This window comes from Astyanax mexicanus, chromosome 4 (assembly GCF_023375975.1).
Source record: "Astyanax mexicanus isolate ESR-SI-001 chromosome 4, AstMex3_surface, whole genome shotgun sequence".
Classification (NCBI taxonomy): Eukaryota; Metazoa; Chordata; class Actinopteri; order Characiformes; family Acestrorhamphidae; genus Astyanax; species Astyanax mexicanus.
This window is the reverse complement of record NC_064411.1, coordinates 1,608,053-1,623,996: the sequence shown is the minus strand read 5'-3', so window position 1 is coordinate 1,623,996 and position 15,944 is coordinate 1,608,053. Positions and strand designations below refer to the sequence as shown.

At 35.6% G+C, this 15,944-nt stretch overlaps 1 protein-coding gene across 3 annotated transcripts in view; it reads left to right on the top strand.

Moving 5' to 3' along the window:
• Positions 1–15,944, top strand: part of LOC103033222 (SLAM family member 5-like) — a 69,999-nt gene that overhangs the window by 25,302 nt on the left and 28,753 nt on the right. The window lies entirely within an intron of this gene.

Here is a 15,944-nt window from a genome sequence, read left to right as displayed (position 1 = left end):
TTAGAATTTTTAGAAATTTTTAAGTTTTAGAATTCGGGTCCCTCACCTAGGATGTGCGTGCGATAAAAAATAATAATAATAAATACAAAAACATTTAAAAATAAAAGTCCTACAGTAAACATTACAAGAACATTTAAATAATATCCATACCTCTAAGTCTTCAGTACCAAGTAAGGCAGGGATGGGCAACTGGCGGCCCGGGGGCCGCACACGGCCCTCGTCGTCACTCAGTGCGGCCCGCGAATAGATCAAAAATAATTTCATAATTTCATAATTTAAAAAAAAAAAAAAAAAAAAAAAAAAAACAACAACGTAATTCTACTTTTGACCGCTAGAGGGCGCTGCCAAACAACCATGAAAATTGACATTGACATCCAGTCCATTGTGAGCCAGCAGGCCAAACCACAGCTCTCTCATTAGCTTCAATAAATGTTGGGCCTCTGTGGTCTAGTTTTCTGCTATTATTGAATGAGCTATTTGTAATCAGTTTTTAAATCTTTTTTGTTCTTTGTTATAAATGAGTTCAAATGCCTTTTGCACTTTTATAAGCAAATGTTTTGTCCTTGTTGCTTATGAAGGACTTGTTATAATGAACTTATTTTACACAGAGGAACTACTGTATTTGCAATCAGTTTTTTAAGCAAACTTTTTGTTCTTTGATATGAAGGACTTCCTTTTTGCACTTTTTTTAAGCAAACGGTTTGTCTTTTGCCGTATTAAAATGCATTAATATGCAGAAAATAGTTGTTGATAAATGTTGGTGCTGTAAACATACAGATATAAATTCATATAAAATTTGTTCTTATTGAAAATCATTTGTAGCGTTTTTCATATTCAATTATTTGAAGTGCGAGGTCATGTGGCCCTCCAATGGTCATGCTGAAAAAAATGTGGCCCTCTCCATCATGGAAGTTGCCCATCCCTGAAGTAAGGAGTGGCTCTCAGGGCCGTGAGCTCCAGGAGATTTTAAATCCAACTTAAAAAAAAGACATGAAATTGAAATAGTTTAAATCGTATCAAATATATACATTAATGTATGAAAGCACACTTCACCACAACATGTTCTAAATTAACAATATAAATAACAAATAATACATACAATTATATAACTTACCAATGTGTCTATCTTTGATATTTTTACGTTGCTTTTCCATATAGCATTCTGTTTCATATTTGAGCTCTGAAGAAGTTCTGCAGTTCCACACTGTGAGGACAAATAGTTGTTGGCCTTTAAAATGTCAAGTACAGAAAATTCCAAAAACAAACTACTACAACCTAAAACTAAACTTTTATATCAACACACTGACGGTTTATTATACAGACGTTCTAATTTTTCAGACAGTCACTTAATAAAGGTTTAGCCACTGAACAGCTAATTAGCAAACCGCACTAACTAAAAGCAGTACACTGGAGCTGATTTTGGCACTAGTATGAAACTGCTAGCCTAGCTAACATGCTTCCAGCTAAAATATGCCACAACTCGTTTTACAGCACAATCCCTCCATCATGTGAAGGTTTTTCCTTGTAAACATGCAGAACAGAAACGACCAGCTCAAATCAAACCAGCTTGTTTACTTAGCTAACTAGCTTATTTTGTTAGCTAATGTGGGAAATCTTACGAAGAAACCTTGTTTTACCTTGAATATATTGACAAGTATCTCACAATCATGATTACTTATCTTAGTATCTAAAATTACATAATCATCGTGTGAAACCTTGTATTTTATATGCACTAACCAATACTCACACTACATTTGATCATTTCATAACTATTTTATATGCATTAACCAATATTAACGCTATATTTGATCATTTTATCACTCACAGTATATTTTTTACACATTTATATAGAGAACTAACCTCTAACCACACATATAGTAAAACATTGTTTCTAACCAGCATGTGACATTGAGTCTGACAGACAGGATACATAACATAAGGGAGTTTGCTAACGTATGGGAACCTATTATATGGCTGACAATCACGAGCCACTGACACCTCACTGAAACCCATTGTGTGATTGCATGTTTTTCTCACTAACAGCTACAAAATCAGCAGATAGTGCATTTTGCATGACCTCGCTTAATACAGAGACTTTTGGACAAACAATACAGTCTTTCTCTCTGTGCGCGTGAAGACCTCCACCTGTCAAATTGAGGAGGGCATGTGCACGGGGAGTGCAACACTGTCTAATTACTGAACAAAGCCGTGCTGTTTCTCCAAGGCCAAAAACACCAGCAAATCTTGAGCCATCAGCGAAATCTTCAGCGCTAACACATAACACCATGCATGCTGACATAAGATGATTTTTAGCAACGCCCTATCACCAGGTCTTCACGTCATTTTGGGTTTAAAACATGGAGTCAGATCATTAGAGGTTCAGAGCATATGTGGAACGGTCAACGACCGCTCCTTTCTGTGTTCTCCTGGATCCAGTCTTTTGTAATAAATACTTGTTTTGCTTCTAACTTCACTCCATCTGTCTAGACTCCTCTATTCAACGAACACGTATGGGAGTTGTAGCCCAAGGCGAGAGGTGGGTGCGAACCCACCTTTCAATTTTCATTTCTACAACAGATGGTGACCCCGACATTTTGAACCCCAAAGAGTCTAACAGAAGGGCAGCATCCGACGCCAACCCACTCACGGCCGAACTTCTACTAAAAAGGTAAGCAGAGCCGGTTTTATCAAATTCTGCATATTGGTTATTTCTAAATTTGAGTGGATCGGCGGCCTGGCTGCTGTCCGGAGGGAAGCAGACAGCATAACAAGCTATTTAAATGAGAATAGAAGTTGTGCCTATTCCAGGATATTAAAGAGTAGAAGCTGTTCCTACTTAAAGGTTTATAAAAAGATTAGATGTTGTTCCTAATCAAGGGTTACGGATTGGATGCTGGCGTATCCCCCCGGCTTCTGACGAGAAGTTCGGATAACGGCCAGGTGTAGGCTCACCTCGATCTTGATCCGCTCGCAAAAAGCCAGAGTAGACGCTGTTCCTACTCACCTCTATTTTTATTCGGTTTAAAAAAGCAGAAGCTGTACCTGCTTGGGTCGAAGCTGTGCCGACCTCTCTATTTTTAATTCAAAAGAGCAGACGCTGTACCTGTTCTTATCTATTTTATTTGGTTAAAAAGAGCAGAAGCTGTCCCTGCTCGGGTCGAAGCTGTGCCGACCTCTCTATTTTTAATTCAAAAGAGCAGACGCTGTACCTGTTCTTATCTATTTTATTTGGTTAAAAAGAGCAGAAGCTGTCCCTGCTCGGGTCGAAGCTGTTCCGACCTCTCTATTTTTTAATTCGGAAGAGTAGACGCTGTTCCTACTGTAAATCTCTTATGTTTGTATTAAAAATAAACAGATGTTGTTCCTGTTCAAAACATTTCGTAAAAAATTAGTATACGCTGTACCTACTACGAACTTTTAAAAGTTATTGAATTAATAGTTATTGCATGATACTGTGGAGGTGCACCTGTGAGCGTGAAAGTGTGTGGCAGCGAATCAAAGACTGTGTGCGAGAGAGTGAGCGCTGCTGAAATGTGTGTGCGTATGTGTTAGACTGTGTGCGAGAGAGTGAGCGCTGCTGAAATGTGTGTGCGCATGTGTTAGACTTGTGTGTGGAACTGTGAGGCTGAAATGTGTGTGCGTATGTGTTAGACTTGTGTGTGGAACTGTGAGGCTGAAATGTGTGTGCGTATGTGTTAGACTCGTGTGTGGAACTGTGAGACTGAAAAAAGTGTGTGCGAGACAGACTGAATGCAACATAAGTGTGTGCGTATGCGTTAGAGTGTGTGTGAAACAGAGTGAGTGCTACTGAAATGTGTGTGCGCAGGGTTCCTGCGAGCGATGTGATTGGTTGAGTGTACGAACTCTTGTGTGTCAACGAAATAGGAATGGATGAGTCCCACTGCAGGGGAGGAGTCCAAGGTGAAGTAGGTGGAGTTGGTCCAGCCTATTGGCTTTAGACTGAGAGGTTGGCTATTTGTGAATTAACACTTGTGAGATATAGAAAATCGAACATCAGTTCAGTAGGGAAATAGAGGACAGAGGTGAACAGGGGGAAAAGGCTTTTGTATGGGTAGATAGATAGATATATAAATATAAGGATATACAAAACCTAACTATACAAGGTAAAGATCTATCTGTAAACGGAGCAGTGCAGTAGATATTACTAATAATCATAAATAATTCAATAAATAAAAGAGTAAAGTGTGATGACATCGATTACGAAAGTGACTGATGCTACATATAACTGTAATATAATATAATATATGCATAGGTTATAAGACAGTTCTAAAATGAAAATATGAAACTGTGAATACCCAATCATGAGTACAGTGTACTTTAATGTAAGCAAGGTTGGGGAAGTGTTAATATAAATAATTAAGTTGTTTAATAATGGTGTGTGACTGGATAGATAATTAGAGAATTTAGAGAATTTAATAAAGGGAGTTTGGGGTTGGTTAGCAACACAAATACAAAATAAAAAGAAAAAGAAAAAGGGGAGTCAGAATTGAGGAAAATAATTAGCTTAATTTTGGGTATTGGACTATATCTTGAGGCCCTAACCTAACAGGGACATATGTCTAACTCTATATTATATAAGCAAATCTAATAATGAACATAATGAAGGTGTGTGGCTGTTTCGGAATCGTTTCCTATTGCAGAAATACTAAGCAATTTGGATTGGCCATTTTTACAATGCTCTGTCGAAACTTAGCAGTACATTTTTTCCCCCATATAGTTCACTATTAATTAAATTATATTATAATAATATTGTACAGAAGATGTATGCTAGAAATTCCAAAATATACTATGCCATGCAGCACTGTTGTATAAGCTGTACTCAGAGCAGGACGAATAAATATGGTTTCTTGTTTGATTCTTAAATAACCAGTTCAATAAATAGAAAAATGCTACATAGTTAATAGTGAATGAATTAATGAGCGAGCCATTCCAAACACAGCTTTTTCTATCAGGTGATTTAGTTAATTCTCTTAATATTCGTTTCTTATTCAGACTGATCTCAGTTCAGTCCTAGCATCACCTATCAGACAGATGTAATATCTAATTTCTCTATGATCTCATGTATATCCGTCTATGCTAATATTTTGATTATCTTAAGAGCGATAGTAGATTTCAGAAACCAGTGAGGAAAGACCTTATTTTTATTATTATTATTATTATTTTTTAAGGAAACGCAGTGTTGCATCTATTTCAAGCTACAGGGAATTTGGTATTTTTCTGATAAGGAGACATAATCACATGTATTGAAAAAATGAGCTTTCTATTTTGCTTTCAATATGCTTTACTTTCTTTCTGTATAGTATTAAATTAGACTAAAACGAGATCTGGAAAACAGCATAAATTTAGTTTTCATGCTTATACAATGCCACCTATAAAACAAATGCATAATTTTCTGGCTGTAGCATGAACAATATCGGCTAAGCAATATAAAATTGTTTCATCTGCATAATGGTAAAGTTTGCAATCTGAGAAGCAGAGCCAGCACTATAATTTATGTATATATATATTAAATAAAACTGGACCGAAATTTAACCTTGTGGTACACCTTTAGGGTACAGATGCCAAATCTGAATAATTATTCATTGACATGCACTATTTTGGGTCCATTCCAGAACAGTGGCATCAAAGCAAATAATTTAAGCTAAATTAAGTGGAAGAGAAGTGGTGATAATGATGGTAATAAATAAAATATGTATATAATAATAACAAATAATAAACCATGGGTCCTTGGTGCCTTGCACAGGCTTTCACAGTAAACACCAGAGTGTGTGTTTATGACAGTGTGACATACCTGGGTTTGCGTTCCCTAACTGTACCCTGCGGGGGCACTACGGCACGGAATGTTGATTAAACAGTGCTGCTACGCTGTGTGTGGTTCAGTGGGCTAGGCTGGTTAGCCAAAGACGGGTAAGATCCCAACGTACTACAACGGGACAACCTAAGGCAGGCACAGTTTCGATCTGACCACCACATGCATTTTAACAGAAAACGGAGACAACATCGTGGAGGGGAGGCGCAGCCCAGGGGGAGAGTGAGTGGATGAATGGAGTGATGGGGTGTGTGTCAGTGGAGGCTTGTGCAGGGTAGACCAGCCCAGTGGACAGGGGAAAGACAACAGAGGGTGGAGCAATTTTGTGTTAAGCTTTCTGAAACTGAAACTCTGTTTCAGAAAAAGGGGGAGATGTAAATAGATGATCATTATTACCACCATTATTTGCCCAATAATTATTTTATACTTTTTATCTTTTTTAAACCTATTAACCTTTTTCATCCCTCACCACTATTACTAAAAATTTTTTGACCAATCATTATTTTATAGACGTAGAGCATTTTTTTTTTTTTTTAAACTTTTAGCTTGTTTATCTTTTTAAAGTATGGTTTTAAAACAACCTCTATGCAGATGAGCAATTACTTTCAGCAATATTGTAAAAGTTTTAGCTTTTAAGACACACTCAATCCTAACTTGAAAATATGAAATGTAGACACAAAATTAAACTTTCACTATTCAACATGTAAGCCATTTTTTGAACAGAAAAAACAGTAAGTGAGATTTGATAAATTGTTTAAGGAAATAGATGTATTGTTGATAATTGTGGAAAGCAATCTGCTTGGCATTGTATATGCATAAATACATATTGAACATATTGATCAGTAAATGAAAAGCATTGTTCGGATTTTATTGGCTATAATAACAAGAACAAAGCAAAGCATAAAATTGTTTATTGATATTGCTAATATTATTGTCTGTAATGGAACGATTGATACAGAGAAAAATAATCACGTTCCACTTCTCCCAATTTTTAAAGCACTAAATAAAATCAACTAAATATAGAAATCAAGTCTTTATAAAATCTTGGGAATTGAAAAAGTCAGAAACATAATTTCTTAGTAAAATAACACACTGCAGAACATTAAAGTGGCAGGTAAAATAATATAGCCACAAACAGTAATTCTGAAGTCCAAGCAAAAGTAACCCAAGAAAGCCCAGTACATCAATATGGAACCATTCCTGAGACAGAAGCCACATTATGTGTAGTTTGTTTGAGTTTAAAACTTTGGGCCCTGATATTCTATTAATCAGTGTGGATATGGAGGGGAAAATAGAGCAGCTGATCATTACGATCTATATAAAAAACATGATTCAGATGTATTTCCAAATGTTTGTTTCTTATTTATTATCTATAAGGTATTACCAATACAATATGAGAAGATCTAAAGGAAGCTCTAAGTGGGAGGCTTAACAGCAGGTGCGTTTAAAGCAGCAGTTTTGTGCTGTGAAGTAGTAAAATATGGTCTGTACAATGATGCTGCAGAGTTGAGGTGTGTGATCTTTAGCTTGGTTAGTGTTTGTGAGAGTGGACGTGTTTGAGTTTGTGAGTGTGTGCATGCACGAGAAATAGTGTGTGTCTAGTGGTAAACTGGGTGGTGAACATTAGTAGTGTTTGTAAGATCTAATTTGGATATAACAGAGCCACAGGGAAGCAGTTACACTAAAAGGGAAAGGGATGTGAACAAAAGGAAGGTAAAAGCAAGTAATTAATGGTGATGATAATTAAAGGTTGCAATTTAAAATTGAAAATTCCTAAAAGTTAGGGATTTAAAGCACTTTTGACATTAAAGATCATGATTGAGTATAACTGAAAATCAGGACAACTGAGGAAGGTAAGAAAACAAAAATTGGGCTTAAATCTGTGCACAGACAAAATTTAAATATGAAATAATTAACTTCCAATGGGAAATTAGAGCTCAAGTCAAGTGTGATAAATGTATTTTAACCATGTATTTTAACTTGCAGAAAGGAGACACGGAGGACGCCTTAAAAACTTCCAAAATGAATAGAGAACCTTAAACATGATTATAACGAATACAAAAGTTTCGTTTCAGATCTGTTTACACAGGGGGAGAAGGAGAACGTGGTGCAAAGGTGGACCAATACAGACACGGAGTGAGGGCTCCTCCGCCACTACGCACGAAAGGGGAACGAGCCTGGCTGGATTGAGCCTTTCCAGGTGACTGAGAGAACAACGTATGCAGATCAACTGACAGGCGAGGGTTCTACAGCTGTGCAACAACAGAGATCGCTTAGAGAGCCAGAGGGAGAGGTGAGCACAGCAGCTGAATCGTCTGACCCAGATGGAGGCCCGCAGCAGGAAGGAGGGGTAGCACACTCACCCCGCAGCAGCAGCAGCAGGAAGGAGGGGCAGCAGAGCCCCCGCAGCACGGGCCTGGCCTGGCCACAGCAGAGAAAAGATTTCTCAGAGCACAGCAGCAGACAGCACACAGCATGGCTGTGACTGAGGAGCAGAAGTGAGGGAGTGACTCATTCAGCAACGTTTCGATTGCGTCAAAGTACACTACATACAGAAACTCTAAAACACATCTCATTAAAAACACACATAGTCTTATCACACACCAACTCATACTTTTCATTCACTGATATTGCAGACATCAAGGTAGTATACCTTCAAGAACCCTGAAACAAGAAGAAAGAAGAAACGAACAACACGAATTGCAACTTTAACATTTACACATATAGGGTTATAAACTGTGATTTGCTAAAGTAGGGGGGGGAACACATTATTTTTTCTTTACAGGTTGTACTGAACATTGCTTTCCTTTACAGGTGGCCGAAAGACTCTTGAAAAAACGAAATTGTAAAAAAAAAAAAATATATATATACACTCTGTAACCTTAACACTTACACATATAGAGCTATAGATAACAAGTTTACTAAATACTGGGAAACTTAGAGGGAAAACACATTTATGGTTTAATAATGGCTTGCTTGGTACGGAAAAAGGGGGTGGGACAGGTCAAAGTACGGAAACTATAACGGACAAGCATTTCCTCTGGCTATTCCAATATGGCTCCAGATAATAATAACCGTTGCCCTCATGGGTATCATGATAATAACATTGGCCATCGTATCAAAGCAAGAACAACTAACAACGGTAGAGGGAACAATTGTAAACACATCAGCAACCGTACACCCGACAAACGCAACAACTACAGACCAGACAACACAGCTTAATAGAACCAAACGATCAACCATCAACCAGTCTAACTCAAAATGCATCAGGCGCTGGGGAGGTATAGAATTAGACTATTATTGGGGTGAGATGACAATATGGACAGTGAACTTATGCGACGTGGTTACTTGTGGTAAGCAGGGGTCCAAGGGGGAAGCGGTGTACTTGTGTTGGTCCCGTGATGATAATCTTAAGTGTAACCATAAGGGGGATTCTGACGAAGACTTTCACATTAACATAAAAAAGTTTTCACCTCATTGCAGCATTTTTTCAAGTTGAGATGCTAAAATAGAATGTGTATTTTACTATATTGTTTATTTTTTCATATATTTTTTTTTAAAAATAGAATTTTATTATCATTTGAATCTTATATGATCCAGAATAATTCTCATTACCGTTACAGTAAATGACGAAGCTAGATCAACGGTTCAAAACATTTTTTGATGACTAATTTCATATTTCCACAACAAAATCCCATCAACTTAACAGCACAGTCCTTGACAATTACTTTGATCTTTTTTATTTATTTATTTATAGTTAAGCAACTCTCATTACCGATACAACATTTGTAAAATATCTTTTAATTTTTTAATTAATGGGAATTATTTTAGAATATGTTTGATCAAAAAAACTCATGTGGACAACAGGTGAGGGGTATACTATAGTAAAATGATGATAAGATGTGAAACATTTAAAACAATTAACATTTTAGATCCATAACGGTAATGAGATGCTCTTAGCTAATTTCACAAATAACTTAAAATGCTAATATGATAACAACCTATAACTTTGCCAGCTGTCGAAGCCTTATATTGTGATAATATTAATGAAATAATTTATTTTTATATTTTTAAAAGTAATGAGTATTAAACCATAACGGTAATGATAATACACAGTGTAACTGAGGACAGTTTTAGCAATATTAACACAGATTTCTCAAAGGGAGAGAATAGTGACCAACTGACCTTATATCCATTTTGAAGCTTGTATCTGAAGTGATGCATCATGGGATAGCTGATCAATTTAGAGGCACAGTGTAATTTTTAGGGGGGTAAAATCATGAAACGGTAATGAGAAAAAATTCTTCGGACACAGTTATTTTGTTTAAAATCAAGTACATTTTTTGTTCAAAAATATTTATATTATGTATAAATGTTGATATTTTAAATGACTTTAATCTATTTTATTGATTCGATATGCTTAGTACTTTTAATATGGTTTAACTTAAAATTAGAAGGAAGGGGTACGGACACATAACAGTAATGAGAATTTCCATATATTTTTTATTTAATTTATATAAAAATAATTTTATATGAACAATTGATCCATACAGTACTACCTATTTGCTTTACACACAATATCAGAGTTTTTGTGAATTAAGTACTGATTTTAAAAATTGTCATGGACATGTTGCATGCAGCTTCATGAGAATCACCCATAACACCGATTAAGCAGCTTATACGTAATTAGGTCGACACATGTCAATTGGGATCGGCCTATACTGGAATGTAAGGAAAAGCAAGAGGAACTGCTGTAAACCAACTAGTCTTGGGGATGACTTTAAGGTTATGATGTCACTTCCTCCTTTGATAGAGTTCATCTCATTAGCCGCCTGGGTGGCAGAGGGGCTGTGAGAGAATTTTTCCTGTCAAAATAGGTTGGAAGGCTGCCGCGACAGGTTTTCGCTCTCACATTTTAGTAAAATGTTCATACACATGTTTTCAAGTGTTGAACATATGTAAATACATGATTTGGAGGAATTACGGTTTGTCGACGTATCTGTTTGATACGTCGAAAGGGGGAATTGTGGGAAATCTTACGAAGAAACCTTGTTTTACCTTGAATATATTGACAAGTATCTCACAATCATGATTACTTATCTTAGTATCTAAAATTACATAATCATCGTGTGAAACCTTGTATTTTATATGCACTAACCAATACTCACACTACATTTGATCATTTCATAACTATTTTATATGCATTAACCAATATTAACGCTATATTTGATCATTTTATCACTCACAGTATATTTTTTACACATTTATATAGAGAACTAACCTCTAACCACACATATAGTAAAACATTGTTTCTAACCAGCATGTGACATTGAGTCTGACAGACAGGATACATAACATAAGGGAGTTTGCTAACGTATGGGAACCTATTATATGGCTGACAATCACGAGCCACTGACACCTCACTGAAACCCATTGTGTGATTGCATGTTTTTCTCACTAACAGCTACAAAATCAGCAGATAGTGCATTTTGCATGACCTCGCTTAATACAGAGACTTTTGGACAAACAATACAGTCTTTCTCTCTGTGCGCGTGAAGACCTCCACCTGTCAAATTGAGGGAGGACATGCGCACGGGGAGTGCAACACTGTCTAATTACTGAACAAAGCCGTGCTGTTTCTCCAAGGCCAAAAACACCAGCAAATCTTGAGCCATCAGCGAAATCTTCAGCGCTAACACATAACACCATGCATGCTGACATAAGATGATTTTTAGCAACGCCCTATCACCAGGTCTTCACGTCATTTTGGGTTTAAAACATGGAGTCAGATCATTAGAGGTTCAGAGCATATGTGGAACGGTCAACGACCGCTCCTTTCTGTGTTCTCCTGGATCCAGTCTTTTGTAATAAATACTTGTTTTGCTTCTAACTTCACTCCATCTGTCTAGACTCCTCTATTCAACGAACACGTATGGGAGTTGTAGCCCAAGGCGAGAGGTGGGTGCGAACCCACCTTTCAATTTTCATTTCTACAACACTAACCAGCTTGTTTTGTTAGCTAACTAGCTTGTTTAGTTAGCAGCAACAACAATTCACAAATAATTATAAAGATATTATTTATTCTGTATAAAGCATACAAGGAGGGGATTCCTCTAGGCATGTTTTCCTGCATTTTCTTTACTAGTGCAATACACAACAAACATAATAATTTTAATAATAATACTAATTTAAAAATACTAATAATATTATTATTAATATTATTACTATTCCTACCTGACTGGCTAGCTACTTACTGGTTCTGTATTAAACCAAACATAGTTAAAGTCAAGAAAATAAATTTTTACTAGCTGCCTGTTAATACTGCTAATGTGTTAGCATTACCTCAGCATAATGCAGCTAAATATGTGTAATTACAACAGGTTGGATTTTTTAAATGTTACAATGCTACTGTTAGCCTACACGTAAGGTTCAAGCTGAGGTACTTCCTTGTTTGCTCCAAGCAGATTAGTTGTCAAATTTAAACTTGTTAAACAATTATAATAATATTAAATAATAATAATAATTTTATATAAATTATTAAATAAGAAAATTAAATACAAATAACTTGTAAAATTACTAAACAGAAACTTCTAGTTTTTCAGACAATCACTTAATAAAGGTTTAACCATTGAATAGCTACTTAGCCAAATGCGCTAACTAACAGCAGCACACAGGAGCTGTGCCAGCATTAAACCGTTAGCTTAGCTAACACGCTTCTAGCTAAAATATATATTTCACAAAACTGGGTAAATTCAGCCCTGCTGCCTCTCCAACAGCAGATACCTGATGTCTGTTGATCAGATTAGAGTTTTCTAATCCTCTAAACCTGTGGCAGGAGAAACTTTACTGTGTACTACATTGTAAAGTGAGCCGTCTCTGCTAGCGCTAGCATCTAGCTCTAACATTACCCAGCAGAGTAGAAACAGAGCAGGTGGTGGTGAAGGGCTAGCTGCTAGCAGGCTACCTGCACTCGTTTTACAGCACAATCCCTCCATCATGTGAAGGTTTTTCCTGTAAACATGCAGAGCAGAAACGACCAGCTCAAATCAAATCTGCCCTGCAGTGTGTAGCTTTAGCATTCTGCTAGCTAGCTAGTCTGGTTACTTAACGTTAGCTAACCAGCTTGTTTAGTTAGCTAATTAGCTTGTTTTGTTAGCTAACTAGCTTGTTTTGTTCGCTAATTAGCTTGTTTAGTTAGCTAACCAGATTGTTTACTTAGCTAACTAGCTTGTTTTGTTAGCTAATTAGCTTGTTTAGTTAGCTAACTGCTTCCAAATAAGTTCACACTAATGACTGAACCTTCTGAAACATATTTTTTTTCTGATATTTGAGGTGCTGCTTTTCTGACTAAATATGTAGTTCTGACTTTTCTCTATTTTAATGATAAAACACTGGTGTTTCTCACATTATTTAAAGCTAAAGCCCAAATTAGCTGCTTTCAATATCACTATAATTATTCACAAATAATTATAAAGATATTATTAATTGTGTATATAAGCATAGGAGGGGATTCCTCTAGGCATAAACAGAGCAGTGTTTGCCTGCATTTTCTCTAGTAGTGCAATACACAAATCAACACAACAACATAATAATAATAATAATAATAATAATAATAATGATAATAATAATAATAATAATAGCATTAATACAACTACTACTAGTACTAATAATAATAATCCTAAAACTAATAACTAATAATAAAACTAATAACTATTATAATAATAAATTAATAATTTTATATAATAATAATAATAATAATAGTATTATTATTATTATTATTATTATTATTATTATTATTATTATACAATTTACCTACCTGACTGGCTAGCAACTTACTGGTTCTGTGTTAAACCAAAGATAATTAATAGTGATGGGTAGATGAGGCGCCATGAAGCGTTATGACCCATAGGGAAACTGTATTGATACTGTGTCACTGAATACTGACACCTACTGGACCTTAAAAACCCCTACAGGCAACCTAGTCAACGGACTGATTTTATGACCTAGCCTATACCAAATGTTTTAAGTTGTTGTATTTTATTGTATATTATATTATTTCATATATTCAGTTCCATTTAAAATATCTTTGATATTCTTAGATACAGTCAGTAAATAATGTGAACATGTAACATAAGGTAAAAATCTAAATAAATGTGTTTGGAATGAGGATGCTTGTGGACTGATTTTTATGGTTGTATACCTGAGTTCATTCTGGGTCTATCTGGGACTTCATTCTAATGTTTGACGCTATAATGCCTCTATAAAGCATTGAGGAGGTGGATTTGTTTAAATATGACGGTTCAAACAAATGCGACATTTAACCTGCAGAACATAATATGAGTAGTAAGCTTAGAGTCAATTTGAGAGGAATTTGGATTCAGATAGATGCTGAAAGGAACCAGAAGCTCTGAAAGGAAACAGATTAAAACAAATACTTTATTAAAGGGTGCATTTCCTTGGAGGCTAACTTTAACTTAATAATGGTTTGTATAGCACACATACATCATCCTGCACCAGTAAAATATTTATATCCTTTATTACATTCATTTGGATATACTGTGATCATTTATTCACGCATATTTTAAGGCTTAGACAAGTTCCATTTACTTAAAATAACAAAACGTTAGAGAGAGAGAGTGAAAGAGAGAGAGGGAAAGTGAAAGAGAGAGAGAGGGGGAGGGAGAGAGAGAAAGAGCGAGAGAGTGAGAGAGGGAGGAAGAAAGAGTCTGATTTGTTTCCAAACTCTCAAACTATACCGGATTTACTCTGCTCATGCCTTCTAGCTTCTTGTTTATTCTGGATGCTTCATCCTGATTGGCTGATAGTCCTGTGACGACTTAATGTTGAAAGGTTGCTGAATGTGTTTCTGAATAAATATTTACCAATTTGAATATTAGGTACATAAAGCTCTAATACACATAGAAATAAAATAATTACAAACACAATGTGACAATGTCCTCACTGTGTGTTTGTTACACTTTTAGACATTATGTTTTATTTGTATGTTTTGTATTTAAGTGTATTTCTTATTGAATCTAATCTTTTATTTACTCTGTCTCTAAAAAAGAAAAAGTGAAACAGAGAAGTTAGATTTAGGGGAAGTAGCTGTTGATTATGGGAAGTAGGAGATTTTGCGACAGTAGGATTTCTATAAATGTGAATGTTGGGGATTTGTTTCAGGGAATGGGATGGAAGCAGAAGTATTCATTTCTTTATTTATATTAACGTGTTCTTGTAAGCAGTTCCAAATGAACACACTACTTTTTGAAACTTAAACATTTAATAGTGGATATTTATTATTTTTAAATATTTAAATGTTTGATGAAAAATGAATTTACACCCCCTATACGTTTGGATTATTCTTAATAGTTTTTTTTTTATAAAATATACATTGGGATATTTTATAGTTTGTGCTTTGCTTTATTATTAAGGTTAACGGCACTAGACCAGCAGGGGGAGCGCTTTAATGAGAGGACAGTGAACTGGCAGGAGGAAGCAGTGCTCAGAACTCAAGAGTGTGTTCGTCTCTCATTATTAAGATATAAAATATATAAGGCTGGGAGTTCAGGATAAACGACCTAATTTTTTCTTTTATCAATATTATATAATTATTAACAGGCTGGATTTAAATAGAACTTTGTCCCTTTAATTAGGCAAAAAAATAAAAATAAAAAATGCATTTGTGAACCATTATAGAAAATGCTCAAAAAAGTTAAAAGTCATGTTGCAGCAGTATGTAAATTAATCATGAGTTCCCTCAGGGGCTAATTGCCTTAGGAACGCCCTCACCGGTATAAGTTGCCCATTCAAACCTCTCAGAGTAAAGATGCTGATCCAGGATCAGTTATACTTTACTAAATTCTATTAAACAGCTGGTAAGAGGTGATCTTGGATCAGTAGTTTTACTCTGAGATACTTCATTAATGAGTCCAACTCCCTGTAATTCAAATATCAGAAAATGTTTTATAGACTTAGAATGTAATTCCAAATTTGTGCCACTAAAAAAACAAATCCAGTGCAACCTTTGAAATATCTGCAACATGTTTTTGGTCTGGTCAAAATAAAATTGCAGGTCCACTAACACACTGACATGCCAAAAGTCTTGGGACAGCTG